The sequence below is a fragment of the Psammomys obesus genome, unplaced genomic scaffold (assembly GCF_907164565.1).
Source record: "Psammomys obesus unplaced genomic scaffold, mPsaObe1.curated_primary_1811, whole genome shotgun sequence".
Classification (NCBI taxonomy): Eukaryota; Metazoa; Chordata; class Mammalia; order Rodentia; family Muridae; genus Psammomys; species Psammomys obesus.
This window is the reverse complement of record NW_026596256.1, coordinates 10,817,004-10,832,177: the sequence shown is the minus strand read 5'-3', so window position 1 is coordinate 10,832,177 and position 15,174 is coordinate 10,817,004.

Here is a 15,174-nt window from a genome sequence, read left to right as displayed (position 1 = left end):
ATATATATATATATATATATATATATATATATATATATATATATATAATGTTTGCACTACATGTAGCTATAGCAGCTAGAGAGCAACAAACAAATACTAGCAAAAGTGATAGTCATTTTGGATGTTGACACCTGCAGGAAGCAATATAGACAGACAGATAGATAGATAGATAGATAGATAGATAGATAGATAGATAGATAGATAGATCTATCTCTTGAGAGAGAGAGAGAAAGAGAGAGAAATAATGCAAAAATACAGGTAGCCCACCAAGCAGCCAGGAAAGGCTGTCCAAGAAAAGGGCCAGCATGACAAGCCTATAGACTCTAAGTGCTATTTGTGAAGAGGAAAAGAGGTCTGGACTTAGCGCCTGTAATTCACTGTGGGTCAAGCTAAATGAAATGCAGGCCCTCTGCTAAAAAAAAAAAAGACTGTGGAGGATGGTGAGATGATGCAGCAATTAAAAGCATTGGGTATTCTTTCAGAAGACTGGGATTGTATTCCCAGTACACACAAGCGGGTTCACAGCAGTCTGTAACTCTATGTCCAAGAAATTTTTTAATTAAATTTTTTTAATATTAGTTACAGTTTATTAACTTTGTATCTCACTCCCTCATTTCCTCCCAATCCCACCCTCTCTCCCTCATCTTCTCCCTACCCCTTTCCAAGTCCACTGATAGGGGAGGACCTCATCCACTTCCATATGACCCTAGCTTATCAGGTATCTTCAGGCCTGGCTGCAAAATCCTCCTCTGTGGCCTAGCAAGGCTGCTCCTCCCTCGGTTGGGATGGGGGGGAGGTCAAAGAGCCAGCCATTGAGTTCATGTCAGAAATAGTTCCTGTTCCCCTTACAAGGGTACCCACTTGGATACTGAGCTGCCATGGGGTACATCCGAGCAGGGGTTCTAGGTTATAGCCATGCATGGTCCTTGGTTGGAGAAACAGTCTCATAAAAGACCCCTGTGCCCAGATATATCTAATGCCCTGGCCTTTGGGGGCACTGCAGGCACATGGGACACAGACATGCATGCAGGCAAAGCACCTGTGTGCATAAAATAAAAATAAATAACTCGTTTAAAATGATCACGAATGAAAAGACAGAGCATGAACTGAGAGGAGGACTCAGGCCAGCACCCAGCTCAGCTCTGACAGGTGACTTTGGGAGTGTTTCTCATGCTTTATCTTGTTCCTCAGGAAGAGGGGAGTCATACAAATATCTGCTTCAGGAAAATTCTGAAGTTGAGTGTTTATAGTGATTGCATTTCTTTGCAAGTTTGTTTTACTATTTAAAATATGAACTAGGGAAATGAATCGGAGTAATCATTCCTGTCCCAAACATTGCTTTCTTTTTATTAAAATGCTATCTACTGTACCCTCAGCTGTGGCTCCAGTGAGCCAACGCAGATTTCTTTTACAAAAGTTAACCATTCTCTTCCCTCTTAGAGATCTCCTATTGCAATGACTCCCTTTATTACAGCTTTTCAACTTCTCCAATTACTACAGAGTTCTTTGAAGCCATTCTTAACAAAAGTGAAATTTGGGGCAAACACTTTGGTCATTTGTTTTACCTGTTGGTCTTATGTAGATGATTATTTAAATGAATCTAAAAATGATAATAATCCATCATAAAACCTGAGACACTCAAAATTGAACTATGCATTGGTGTAAGGCCCCAGTGGTGAGTTGCTCTGCAACCTGAGATGTTCCCTAATGAGGGAAAGTGTGAAGCAGACAGCAAATGCTTTATGATATTCACCATTCTCCTCTCCATACAAGAGGAACATCCTAGCCACCTCCCTGCAGGTTGTTTTAACGTGTTGATATAATATACTGGGAGTTGCCTTTTACGTGTCAAACAACTCAAATTTCAGTTTGCATCAGAAACACCTCTTAAAATTCTATTTGTCATAATTTCCTTTGATTTTTTTTTCTTGGCATATTTTAGTTCTCACCAACACTTAAGATTCTTCTGATAAACAAAGGGCTTGTACGTGTTCTTGCAGCAGACAGATGGGTGTGTTCTCCGAGTATCTTTTTAGCATGAAGAAAATGTTCCTTTTCACAGCATCTGGGTAAAATGTGGAGTTCTGTCACAGCTCTGAAACACAGGCAGAAGTAATCATTTCTACCACACGAGGTGACTCTGCAGGTAATCCTTTTTCTTTCTTTCTTTCTTTCTTTCTTTCTTTCTTTCTTTCTTTCTTTCTTTCTCCTATTTTTTTTTCATTTCAAGCTTTGAGATCATGAAGCAGGAGTTCACAAAAGCCAGTATACAAAGCAGTATTTGGATATTTCTTTTCATCAATCATTTTTATGGATGCTCTCCAATCACACTGCCCAGATGGCCACTTTACAAGTCTATGGCAGCAAAAGCAACCCCATTGCAAATGTAAGGAAAAAGCTAAAAGAATAGACTTTAAATGTATATATAAATAAAAATGTTTTATTCATCTTTACTCATGATTTCACTGCTCGAATCCCACCCAAATGAATTATGACATTTGGTTGGCAAACATATGGTAACATTCTCAATGACACAGACATATGGTTAAATCATTCAATGAATAATGTACCATTTCCACAGGATAATTCATTTTAATCAACAGAAAGATGTTACATGATTCTCTTCTTATTCTGCCAAGTCACTGTACAGAAGAAGGAAAATCAACTTATTCTACAGAGACAATGACTGTGAGAGAATCTGACATTTTGCTAAAAGATTATTTATGTCCCATTTGTGCCATTCTTTCCTATCACACTTTTCACTTAATGGCCAGACATCAATGCCCACATGTACAATAATTCATGTATTTTGTAGGTTTCCAAAGTAAATATTTTATTTCTTGGCAAATCTTTATAGAAAACCATATGTGCCATGGAGTCCTGAGGCTTCTTTCTCTCTTTTTCCCTCTCTCTCTTTCTGTCCCTTTTTCTCAGTACTTAATATAAATTGAATTCCTCATTCATGAATCTTTCATCTTTTGTGTGTGTATGAGCTAGGGATTAAACCCAGACCTTAACAGATCAAACCATATGCTCTACCACTGAGCTATACCCCCTAACCCAGATGTTTGGGACAAGCAGAAATGCAGTGACAAACTGTCTTCAAATAACCTGCAAGGGTTTGTCCCTGAGCCACAGAGCCAGGAGTTGACTGAAGGGGCAATCATAGTCCAGATATTATTGCCAGCTACCTTTGTATAGTCCACAAGTTAGGAATAAAATTTTGTATAAGTCAAAATAGATGAGGAATATTTAAGGGTTGTGTAAAAATTATTAGAAAATTAAAGTTTACTAACATAAGTATTAACATCTAGTAGCTTAAATTACTTTTAAAAAAGATTTATTTATTTCATGTATGAGTACTCTGTCTGCATATACACCTGCACGCCAGAAGAGGGCATCAGATCATGTTATCAATTGTTGTGAGCCACCATGTGGTTGCCAGGAATTGAACTCAGGACCTTTGCAAGAACATCCAGTGTTCTTAACTGCTGAGCCATCTCTCCAGCCCATTAAATTACTTCTTAATAAGACTCTATTTGTAGGTCCTGTGGGGCTAGGACTCAGGATCCCCCTGTCTTACCTCCCCAGTTCTGAAATGACAGGTATGCATGGCCATCTGTGGCTGTTCTTAGGATATAAGAGTTAGATCGAATCATTTCAAAAAGGATTGGCCCACATATGGTTAATGTGACTCTCCATAGGAAAGACGTAGCTCCTTGTGATATGAAGTTTCAATTGTCACCTTCCTGCAGTCTATAACCACCTGGGAAGCAAGTCTCAGTGAAGGACTGTGTAGATCACGTTGGCCTGAGAACATGTCTGTGAGGCACTGTCTCGGTTGCTCTAATTGAGGTGGGGCAGCCTTCCCATTATGAATGCTACCTTCTTCTGGGTTTGGGTTCAGTGTAGAGAGGAGGCTGATTGCATTCATTTCTCTCTGCTCTCAACTGTGGATTCTCTGTGACTGTTTCAAGTTACTGCCACCAAGACTTTCCTGTAATGATGAGCCTAAATCATGAGTTAACGTAAGCCCTTTCTCCCTTACGTGCTTTTTTTTTTTTTTTTTTTTTTTTAGCTTATTTTGTCACAGCAACAGACATGAGGCTATCTAGGACACCCATAATGGAGGCTTTTTCGCACATCTACTTTGTATGATCAGAACTCATGAAATCCATACTTTTTACTTACTTAATTGGCAGCTTACATTTATGCCAGATCTCTAAGGACCTGGTTAAACTAAGAAAAGATTAATAAATATTTTCTGAATAAGTATAGAATAAGTAAATTGATTATAACTTCAGATTAAAGCTTCTTAATTATATATCCACCTTTATAGTTATGGAAAATGAGAGAAGCCCATTTCTTATTAAAGCTCAATGCATTATAGCAGTAACAAGATTGCAAATCACACACACAGCACCCACACCTACACACACACACACAATGAGAGCAAAATGGAAGGGCTTGATCTGACCTTTTCAGTCTAATGATATCAGGCCCATTCAGAAAAGGGCTCATTTCACTGTGGTTTCCCTTGTGAGTCAGAGGCAGGCATCCAGGGAGGAGGAAATAGACCTCAGGTTTCCTTCCCAATGCCATGACTTCCCCTTTTGTAGAACCATTTACTCATTACACCTTCTTCTCTTTTGTTCACACAATTCTCCAATTTATTTAGAGGTAATTGACTTTGTATTACCGTACTCATAAAATTTATTTATTTTTTTTTTTTTTATTTACTTACTTTGCCTGCTTACATCTCTGCTAGATCACTAAGTGTCTGGAAATCCTTCTGCTAAGGCTGAAGTCCATCATTACCTGAAATCCCTGAGCTAGGTGCAAAATGGAGGGCTCCCTTTCTGCTAGACTTCCTCTTCTTGGCTTGCCATAAACCAGATCCCACACCCTCTACCTTGGGGAAAGTCACATAGCCCCTAGGGAAATTAGAGGTCCAACCCCTTTCTCCCTATAAGAACCCCTTCAGCAAGCACCTGGGGTTCCTGGAATACCTCTCAGTGTTAATAAGGTATCCCAGTACTTGAAATGAGCTCTGTCCACCCTGGATATTCCTACCACTTTCCCAAAGTTCTATAACCCTCCTTCACTCCAAATAAAATTGATCTGACTCTCTGAAGCTGATCCCAGAGTGTCATCATTTCCCTCCATACTTGCGGGACTTCCTAACACTCTCTCTCTGTACCTGTTCCATTTGCTCCCCCTAGACTGATTTTGGCAATGATTCCCTGGGGCAGGGAGGGTCACAACTAAGTACCGTTCCAGGGCCTTTCATAACAAAATCAGAAACGTTTAGTTCTTATTCAGTGACAATCAATTCAGAACAGCTGTCGTCCATAGGATCTATGTGCATTTCTAACCCAAAACATAAGTTGACACAATAGTCTCTCTGGCTATTGCCCACACCCTCCTCATAAAGTTGTTTCCTCAACAGAGATCTCTAGTTTTGGGGGGTGGGGGGGGAATGCTAGAGATACCCAAGAGAGGCCCATGTCTCCATAGACCCCACTTTTGGGTGATGATATATTGTCACACATGCCCATGGGAGTGTGTTGTGCTGCTATTCCATGCCCTAAATGGGAGCTGCACACTGACTTGGCCCTTGTTGAACTCCAGAGACAACGGTGACCGGTGACCTGACCTTAATATAAAGGAAAGTCACTGTTATGAGATGGCAGAACTGCATTTGAGTATCACAGCTGACAGAAAAGCTGCTGTTCTCATTCCAGCTCTGAGGTGAATATGAAGCTTGCTCCACTCTGGTGAGGTCTGACTAAAGGGTTGTATCCTTTGATCTGGAGTAGCATTGGAGAACAAGATGTGCCAAAGGAAAAAGGGAGCGTCACCAGCCTATGGTTATTTAAATTTGTCAGAACATCTGGAGCATCAGCTGGTCTACCTGGTGCCCTTAGATCACTCACTGCTGTTCTTTGATAAATGAACCCTTATTGCTTCTACTGAGCTTCGCTGCATGCTGTAGAATGGTGTTTGTTTTTCCTGTATGGCAGTATTTTAACACAAAGAGTCTCTGTCTCCAGTGTTCAGTGGAGTTACGGCTGCCCTCTCCAATAACCTGGAAAGTGAATTTCAGATATGCATATAATGAAAACCAGATCATCACAAACACAGTCTCCAGGTTCTATAAATGAAGTCTGGCCATTTTTGAATGATGAACTACTTAGAGCTCATATGTATTTCATGGCCTTTACAGTATACAATTTAAAACTCATAAAATGATATAAAAGGGGGGTGGGGTAGGGCGGTGTCTATAACCCCAGTTCAGAGGTTCATGCTTCAACTGCATGCACACTCTGTGAGAAATCTGATCTGAGAACTTTGAGTTTGGGTTTAGCACTTAGATCCCTGGGATACTGTGTCCTGCTACCTCCCCTAAGGTGCTGTCTGTGTGCTTCTCCTTGAGGAAACACACAAACCATAGCCCCTGCCCCTCCCCCAGTTCTTTGTGCTCCAGGCTTACAGAACTCCTCTTGGTTCTGAAGTTTGAAATTGTCAAGGCACATGGAGTGACTTAGCTAGCTTCTACTTTCCTGTGTCCTCAAGAGTAGGCCCTCACTTCACCTCCATGGGCCCCAGCATTCTCATTAATTAAATGAGAACACCAGGAAACATCGGTGGCTGGTAAATGGTTTTAGAGCAAAGCTCCATGAGACTCTGAGGAAGAAACACGAGGCTAAAGGTTGTAGTTTCAACCTTTAGGTGAATGGCATGGTCTTTTCCTCCCATTTAAACTCGGGGACAGATACATTTTAACTGGTTTGAATTCCAAAAATATGAGCTTTTGCATCACAATGTGAACAGTTGGAAAAGTCTATGCCCCACAATTTCTGTGGCATCTTCGAGTTTAGATTTAAAAAAATTTAAACACTAAGATTAGCAATCAAACCACTAAAATCTAATTACAACCCTCCTCTTGCTGTACTTAGCAAATAATGATTCCTCTTTAGGCCTTCATTGTCTTCTACCAATCTATAAAGGTGAGGAATTGATGACAGTGATTTTCAGGTTCCTCATGCTTTGGAAAGCTTTGTCTGTTCCCCTTCACCCAACTTTCCTAAGTAGCTAGTCACTTAGAAAGCTGTCTCACATGGATGAATACCTGGGATTTAAAGAGGAATAGACTGCAGCAGTTGTTCCTTTGTTTTACATCCTGGCATTTTGTATTGTGACTGGAGGCATTTCAAGAATGGAAAGAAAAAAAAAAAAAAAAAAGAAAAACAGATAAGGAGAGAATTTGATACGTAGAAACACAAAATTTAAATATAGTATCATTGCAAAACTCTTTTATTTGCTCAAGGGGAGATTCAAAAAAATGCTGAGGGGGTGATACAAGACTGAGTCAGGGAGGGTTACCCCAACCCATTATACTCTTTCTTGCTTCCAGCCTAGACCTAGACTGCTGACCTAGCCAAACAAGCTAGGGGATTTCCTTTCTGTCAGCTTCCTTCCACCTGAGTCATGCCAAATCATCTTTCCCTAACCTTTGGTTTCTCTAGCTCCCTGAGCTTTGTGCCAGAGTAATGGGCAGGACAGTTTCACCCTGCTTCTTTACAGCAGCTTCCTTTATCGAGTCGCCACCACTGTGTCCTTGGGCAACATTCTTAGGAAGTATGATAGGAATCAAACGGTATCCAAAACTGTGTGATAACCTGCTCACTTTCAACCATCAGCACTCCCCTCCTGCAACCTCAAGGACAAGGGGATTGTTTTGGCCCCAGATAGAAATATAGCCTTTACAGAGAGGAAGCTCAAGAGCCTTCAGAGGAGTACTGGAGGTGTTCAAGGGTTACGTGCTGCCTCAGCAAAGGCAGCATGCTTGGTGAGAGGAAACTGGAACAATTGCTTCCATTCACCATGTCTCCTCATATCCCACCATGACTGGCATTTACAATTAGGCGTTAAGGCCACAGAGGTCTTTTCAAAGATATCTCTTTTCTAATTAATTTATTTTTGCTTCTTTCTTGCTTTAGGATCTGATCCTTGAAAAAAATACGCCTTAGAGTACATTTCTTGTATCTGGAAACCTCCTTTAAAAAAAAACAAAAAAAAAAAAAAAACACTTTTTATTGATTCTTTGTGAGTTTTACATCATGCACCCCAGGCCTGCTCATTCCCTCCTATATCCACCTGTTCCCCTTGCAACCTTCCACTCAAAATAAGATACACACACAAACAAAACCCAAATCACAACAAAACAAAAACCAACAGTCTATCCCTCTGTCCACACATCTTCACTTGCATATGTTCATTGCAATGAGTCATTCCTCTGTGACGCCATCAATATCGGATCCTCATCTGAAACCCTCCCAGTTATCCTGTTGTTGCCCTGTGTCATGGAGATACTGCAGCTTTGGATCAACAGGACTGGTTCTTTCACGAACCTCAACTGTTCGTAGATGATATAGATTTTGGGGTAGGCCAGCTCAGAGCCCCTATCTGCACCTGGGTGGTAGCTGAGCTGCTCAGTGTGCTGGCTCTTCTTTATCCACACGGCCAGTGCGAGCTCTCCAGCCCTGCTTGGGCTAGGCCACGAAAATGCTGCCATTGGCAGGGAGCAGGGTCAGCTCTGGCTCTCATGCCCTTGGGGCTGACTCACCCACATCTGCGCCTCCAGAGGCAGCTCTACTCTGTTGCACACCCAAGGTGTGGGAGCCACTCTCCCACGTGCTGCAGCCTGCTAAGAGCTCTCCCATGTGCATGCCCTTGTCCTCCCTCTGTCCCCTAGGCCTTCACCATCAGGGCCAGCTCCACTGTTGTTTCCCAAAGAAGGTGCAGGGTCAGCTCCTGCTACCGCCAGTGAGGAGGCAGGATTAGCTCTCCCACTCTCATGCCCTCCAAGCCAGGTCTCACAAGCTCTTGCCTTCAGGTGGCTCATCTGTGTCCCCTCCGCCAGGGCCAGCTCTATTGTGTGACCCAGGCAAGGTGCAGGGCCTACTCTCCTGCTCTCCCCGGGGTATCTGGAAACTTCTAAATGATCTGTTAGGTAAACTGCTGGGCAGTAAATACTTAACAAAACTTGTCTCTGAGAGAGAAGTAGCTCAGTGGAGCTTGGTAATATTAATTACAAGTAAAACACATTGATTAATTTCTTTCCCTTACAGGTTTCTCAAAATGGTCTTATGAAATTTTTGTGACATTTTTCTTCTTCTCAAGATTGTTCTTGGGCACTGACATTTTAAAATGGGAAATCACCATGCTGGTTTTCTTATAATCTTTTAGTCTTAAAATTGCATTTTGAGGCTAGGGATATAGCTCATTTGTTAGGGTGCTTGTCTATCATGAAATGAAGCCTTGAGTTCGATATCCCACATGGGATAAACCAGATGTGACACGTATCTGAAATCTCAATATTCGGGGGCTTGAGATAGGAAGATCAGAAATTCAAGGTCATCCTTGAAGACGTCACAGATTTGAGGTTTGGGTTCCATGAGACCCTGTCTCAAAAAACAAAATTGTCTGGCTTTGTAAGTATCTCATTAATTAAGGTCACTTTCTGTCCTTGATGAGGATCTGGGTTTGGTAATGAGCACTCACATGACAACACAGAACCATCTATAACTAGTGCTAGGGGGTCTGATACTCTCTCTCGGTCTCTGTGCATAAAGGCATGCACACGGTGCACATGTGTGCATGTTGGCTAGACAGTCATACACATAATGTGAAGACAGATATTTTAATTACCTTCGTTCATGCACATGGTGCATATACATGTCAGACACACGCACATACACGTAAAAATAAGCAAGTGTGAAAAATTGCCTTGGGAGACTTATGGCTTACTTTAAACTCCGCTTTTAGATATTACAACTACTCTCTATTATCAGTTTTACTTGCAGTATTGCTAGAACATTGCAAGAATAAAGTCTAAAGTTTGGGGGGGGCAAGTGTTACATAGTGAGAAAGAATCTTTTTTACTAATTTTGTTTTAATTTAGGGATTAAATTCTCTACTAAAAATTGGAGCTTAGCAGAAATATTATGCTACAAGAAATCAACAACACACAGGGGAGAAAAGGACCAAAAATATACTTAGGGGATTTATTTATAAAACCTGTTCCTCTTTACCGATTGCAGAAGGATGTCAACAGCCTCATGAAATATTCTATTTCATAAGTAAACAATCTGGAAATAATGTAAAGTGTTCTGTGGAATGCTGCACATCCTGTTGCTTGTGTTTGTTTAGAAGAAAAAAAGCACCCCTTGTTAGGAGGCCTTGGTCCACAGGGTTTCAGAATAGTTCCTGGCACTGATGACTTCTGTCCCAGCATAGTGTCTATAGTGCTTGCTGGCAGCAGGCTCTAAGCTGATAGGACAAGCTTGGAGAGACCACTGGTGCAGAAAGCCAGGTTGGAAAAGAAAACTTGTTTGGGGTTCTCTGCACCAATGCACACCTCAGCTCCCGCTCCAGACGCTGGTACTGAAAGGACCTCAGCAGCCATGTTTGTTGTTTGTTTGAAAGGGTGAGGTCCAATAAGTGACCTTTCTCAGTCGGACTGACAAGTTTCACATTCTCCTAACTCATGTTTTCCCACGGTGCTCCTCCTTTTCACTGATGGTCGTCCAGTACAAGGGGCCTTCAACTTCTCTCCCTCCCTAGTTAACCTGTAAGAACATGCTGATTGCCTGTAGACATTCTTCCCGTATACTCTTCAACCCTCCTCGATTTTCAGCCCTTCCTACATTTGCCCTCTCTTGTCATAAACCACAATTCTCTTCCCTTGACATTTTATTTTAATACCATCGGTGGGAGACAATGGGTATAAGATAAGAAGACAGCAGGTGATTGCCGCTGAGATTAGAAGAAGCAAGACATAACATCAGGGCAACTGTAGGGAGCAGAGAATGAGTAGGTGTTGTGAGTATGTACTGTTGACATGGGCGTGGCTATTGCCTTGTCGAGGACACCAGGGCCCTCAGCCCCATAGGACTAGCAAAGTCTTTCCTGGATGATGCTCAGAGGGATGACAATGTTTTTGTTTTTGTTTTTGTTTTTGTTTTCGTTTTTTGGGGGGTGCTTGGTGCAAGTAAGTGACCAGAGTCTCCAAATCTTGCAGCTGCAGCATCCTTCCAGCTTACAACTGCTCACTTACAGGCCTATTGAGACTATTAAGACTAGCTAGGCCTTTCCCCTATGCTGTACATAATGAAAATGCTTGAGGTTCCCCATTGCAGCAGTAGTAGGGGCCACTCCAACAGTCCTCAGCTTTTCTGTATACGTGTCTGTGGTTATTTTTTCCCATGCAATGCTTAGTCAGGGTCCCAGAACCTAGCCTGTGAGGAGCACAGTGGGCAATCTTAACGTATTTCATTTGATTTGTTTGTTTGGGGCCTGACTATGTAGCCCAGAATGGTCTGGCTTTGGACATTTTTGTTTGTTTGTTTGTTTGTTTGTTTGTTTGTTTTGCTTGTTTTTTGAGAAAAGAGTTTTTCTGTGTAGCCGCTGCTGTTCTGGTAGTCATCTGTAGACCAGGCTGGTCCCATACTCACAGATCTGTCTGCCTCTGCTTGTGGAGTGCTGGTATCAATAACTTGTCCTTGGACTTGTAACCCTTCTGCCTTTCTTTCCCAGGCTAAGATGATAGGCTGATGCTACTATGCCCAACAAATATCAGTTTTCTGGTATTTGTGAAAGCACATTTTCATAGATGATGTGTTATACAATGATGTATATTATTATTATTATACCATGATGTTTAATAAAATGAGATTAAAGGTCATTTTTAATGAGATTAGGATTTGCAGGCTAAAATATAATCAAGTCATCTAGGGAGACGGAGTTCAGAAGAGGTTCTCTTTCAGACACTGTATTGATTTCCTAGAAGAAGCACAGGAAACAGAACTTCTAAGTGCTGAACATGTATATGCTTGTGTAAGTGTGCACACAGGTAAAATACACGAAGCTTTCCATATACGATCCTGTCCTCCACCATAAGAAGCTGTATCACAGTAAACAGCAAATAAGAGTGTAAACATGCAAAGAGCTGTTGATCAAAATTTCCTCTGGACAAGCAATGGTTGCTGTGCGATAATGATGCCACCAGCAGAAGAGAACCCTTAAACTAGGCAAAACAGAGTCTGAGACCAATAACAAAGCTGGAGGCCAGCTGGTTGGCACCACTGTCTAGCAATTCTGTGGTGTAGTGACGACCAGTGATTGCCAGCAGTAGAGAGGGAGAGGATAGCAGACACCTTTGTCCAGGGATGTTACTTAGATGCACTTGTAGCATTCTGTCCCGTTCTAAATTCATAAATTAGAGTTCTGGTAGATACATCTCTTTATAGCCAGAATGGATTCATCAACCAGTTTTTCTGAGTCAGCTTCCCACTTTATTAGGCAGTCATCAAAGATGTCAGGTAGCTGGGCTAATTATAAAGTTCCCGAGCTTATAATATCCCCCACATGCCTAAGAGCCCCAGTGTCCTGTCAGACATCTTATGGTAAGTGCTGAAAGTAGAAATTCTTAGGAGGAACTGTGAAGAATAATGTAGGTTGGAACTAGAGGCAGAGCCCATCTATCCGTCACTCTCGGATAGGGCCTTACATTGCTATTATAACTCTTCATATCCCCATTCTTGCCTTTCTAAAGCAATATTGCTACAGACACTAGACATGCCTCAAAAACACTCACTGCTTAACATTTCATGCGTTCGTGTTGCCCATGAAAAGGAATGCAGAAGCAAGACCTGAAGATAGGTGTAAATGGACCCTATTTCAAAATGTTTGAAATGCAATGGTTATAAGGTGATATTTTTTAAAAGACATCAATAAACACCATCTTTTAAAGGACTGTGAGTGCATTTGATATGTGTTTGTAATTGCCTCTTACTGATTTTCTCTAGCTACTTCATTTAGAGAATTCATATTTAAAATAACTATATTTTATTTTAATATATATTTATTTGAAAATATATTTAAAATAAATACCTACATAACATAGAGCAAGAACAACAACAACATATGAAAACAAAATAAGAAATTGCCAATAGAAGGCTTCAGAAAATAAACCTGATATGGGTACACCTCAAGTTTCTGAGAAGTCAGTCTCCACAGAGAGGAATGTAAAAGTTCCCATAATGTTTTTCTTCAAACCACTGTGGGGGAGACCAAACACAGGTAGAGCAGTGCACATTTATATTCTTTCTCATACTGATGTTTTATTGTTTTATTTTTTGCTGTGCTGGAAATGTGTGCTTCTTACTAGCAACAGCAATATTTAAAGTCCCTTGTGCTTGAGCTTCATAAAACAGCCCCAACGTATTTTATTTTACTGCCAGCGCAGACCTCATCGTTTGTAGACAATAGCGTGAAAATGTCCTCGTCATTTACTTGGTAGGTAATGGTATATATGTAGTCATTCCAGACATATCTGCTGACTGGCTGCAGGTAAATACATTTCTGAAGGTTACTGCAAGATGTACCTAAAATGGGAGATACAGAGTCATTTACATATAAAAAGGTGATAGACATTTGTGAGAATAATTGTCTCAAATTTCATGCCCTCTGGAGAAGCCACAGTTATTTTTGAAACAGAGACTAGTCATTTAAATAACCTTTAAAACTCTTTTACAGGAAGACACTCTGAAAAGTATGTAAGAAGCTAGTCAAAAGGAAACTATATGTGATATATTGCTGCTCAAGTACAAAAATAGAAACAAAAAGTCATCATAATTTTATTTAGTTGGGACCATTAGCTCTCTTAAGCTCTTATAGTACAGACATCTCTGCTATCATGTAACAGCAAAAAATTCCACGTGGGACAGAATGTATGCTGAAGAGACCTCAGTGCTGCTTTCAATCACAGGAAACCTCTAGCCTGAACAGAACTGTAGTCAGACTCTGAACCTTCAGATGTTTAACAACTTGGTGATTACAGAATTTAACCAGTGATGCCACAGGGTGGGGAGGGTGGGCCTGAGCTGAGGTCTTCCAGATAGAGTCTAATCTGGATGGGGAGCTAGCATGCTCGCTCTCTCTCTCCCCTTCTCTCCCTCTCTCCCTCCCTCTCTCCATCCCTCCCTTTTTTCTATCCTCCTCCTGTCTCTTTCAGTGTTTTTTCATCCTAGTGAGGTAATTTACGTTTATAAACATAAACCACTGCAATTCTATGGCCTTTAAGACCGTGTAATAGGAATTGTATGAAAAGAGTAAAGAACAATATGAACTAGCAGCTTATTCAGCTCGTAGATGAGGCAGAGAACCCAGAGTGAAATGTAAATGTTCTTGCAAAAGAAGCATTACCTCTTTATCTTCTCATGATGAAGATTTTCACACGCATCCAACCCTTTTGAGAAGTCCTTATGCTGATGTGCCACCTCTTCTTTATCAGCCTTTCTCTACACAACACTCTCACTGACATGGATATAGAGATCTGTGGAAAAGGTTGAAAATCACCAGCAATCAAGGTGAAAGAAACCTCTCCACTCACATGTTTGTTTGTTTGTTTCCAACAGTAGAATTTTTATAGATAACGAAATAGTACAAACATTTCCTCAGGAAATAAAACTTTACCCTCAATATGAATTTACTGTGTATGCTGTGCCTAAGGATATACTGATTTAAGATATTTAAAAATAGATAGTGTTTGGGAGTTGTTTTTACCCGAACCTAACTTTGTAAAAATAGCATTTTAATATTATTGAAATAAAAAAAGAACATGTATTACCTGAAATATACTTTTAAATGTATTTTTCAAATGCAGTGGAGCCTTTTCTCTCTCCACTCCACCCTTGCCCCAAATGCATTCCTCCTGCATTTCATTTCAGCCAAGAACAGGCTTCCCAGAGTCATCAACCAAACATGGCAGATCAAGTTTCAGTAAGACTAGTCACAAAACGTTATTTCAAGGCTGGATGAAGAAACCCAGTAGGAGGAAAGGGTCCCAAGAGCAGGAAAAAAGGTCAGAGACACCTCCAATCCCACTAAGAGTCCCACAAAAACCCCAAAATAAATAACTGCAACATGTATGCAGAGGAGCTAGGAGAGAGCCATGCAGGTTCCATGGTAGCCCCATAAACCCTGCTTAGTTGATTCTGTGGGCTGTGGTCTCCTGGTGTCCTCAGGCTTCTACAATCCTTCCCCCTCTCTAGCTTTGCCGAATGTTTTACTGTGGGTCTCTGCATCTGCTTCCATGAGGATAACGAC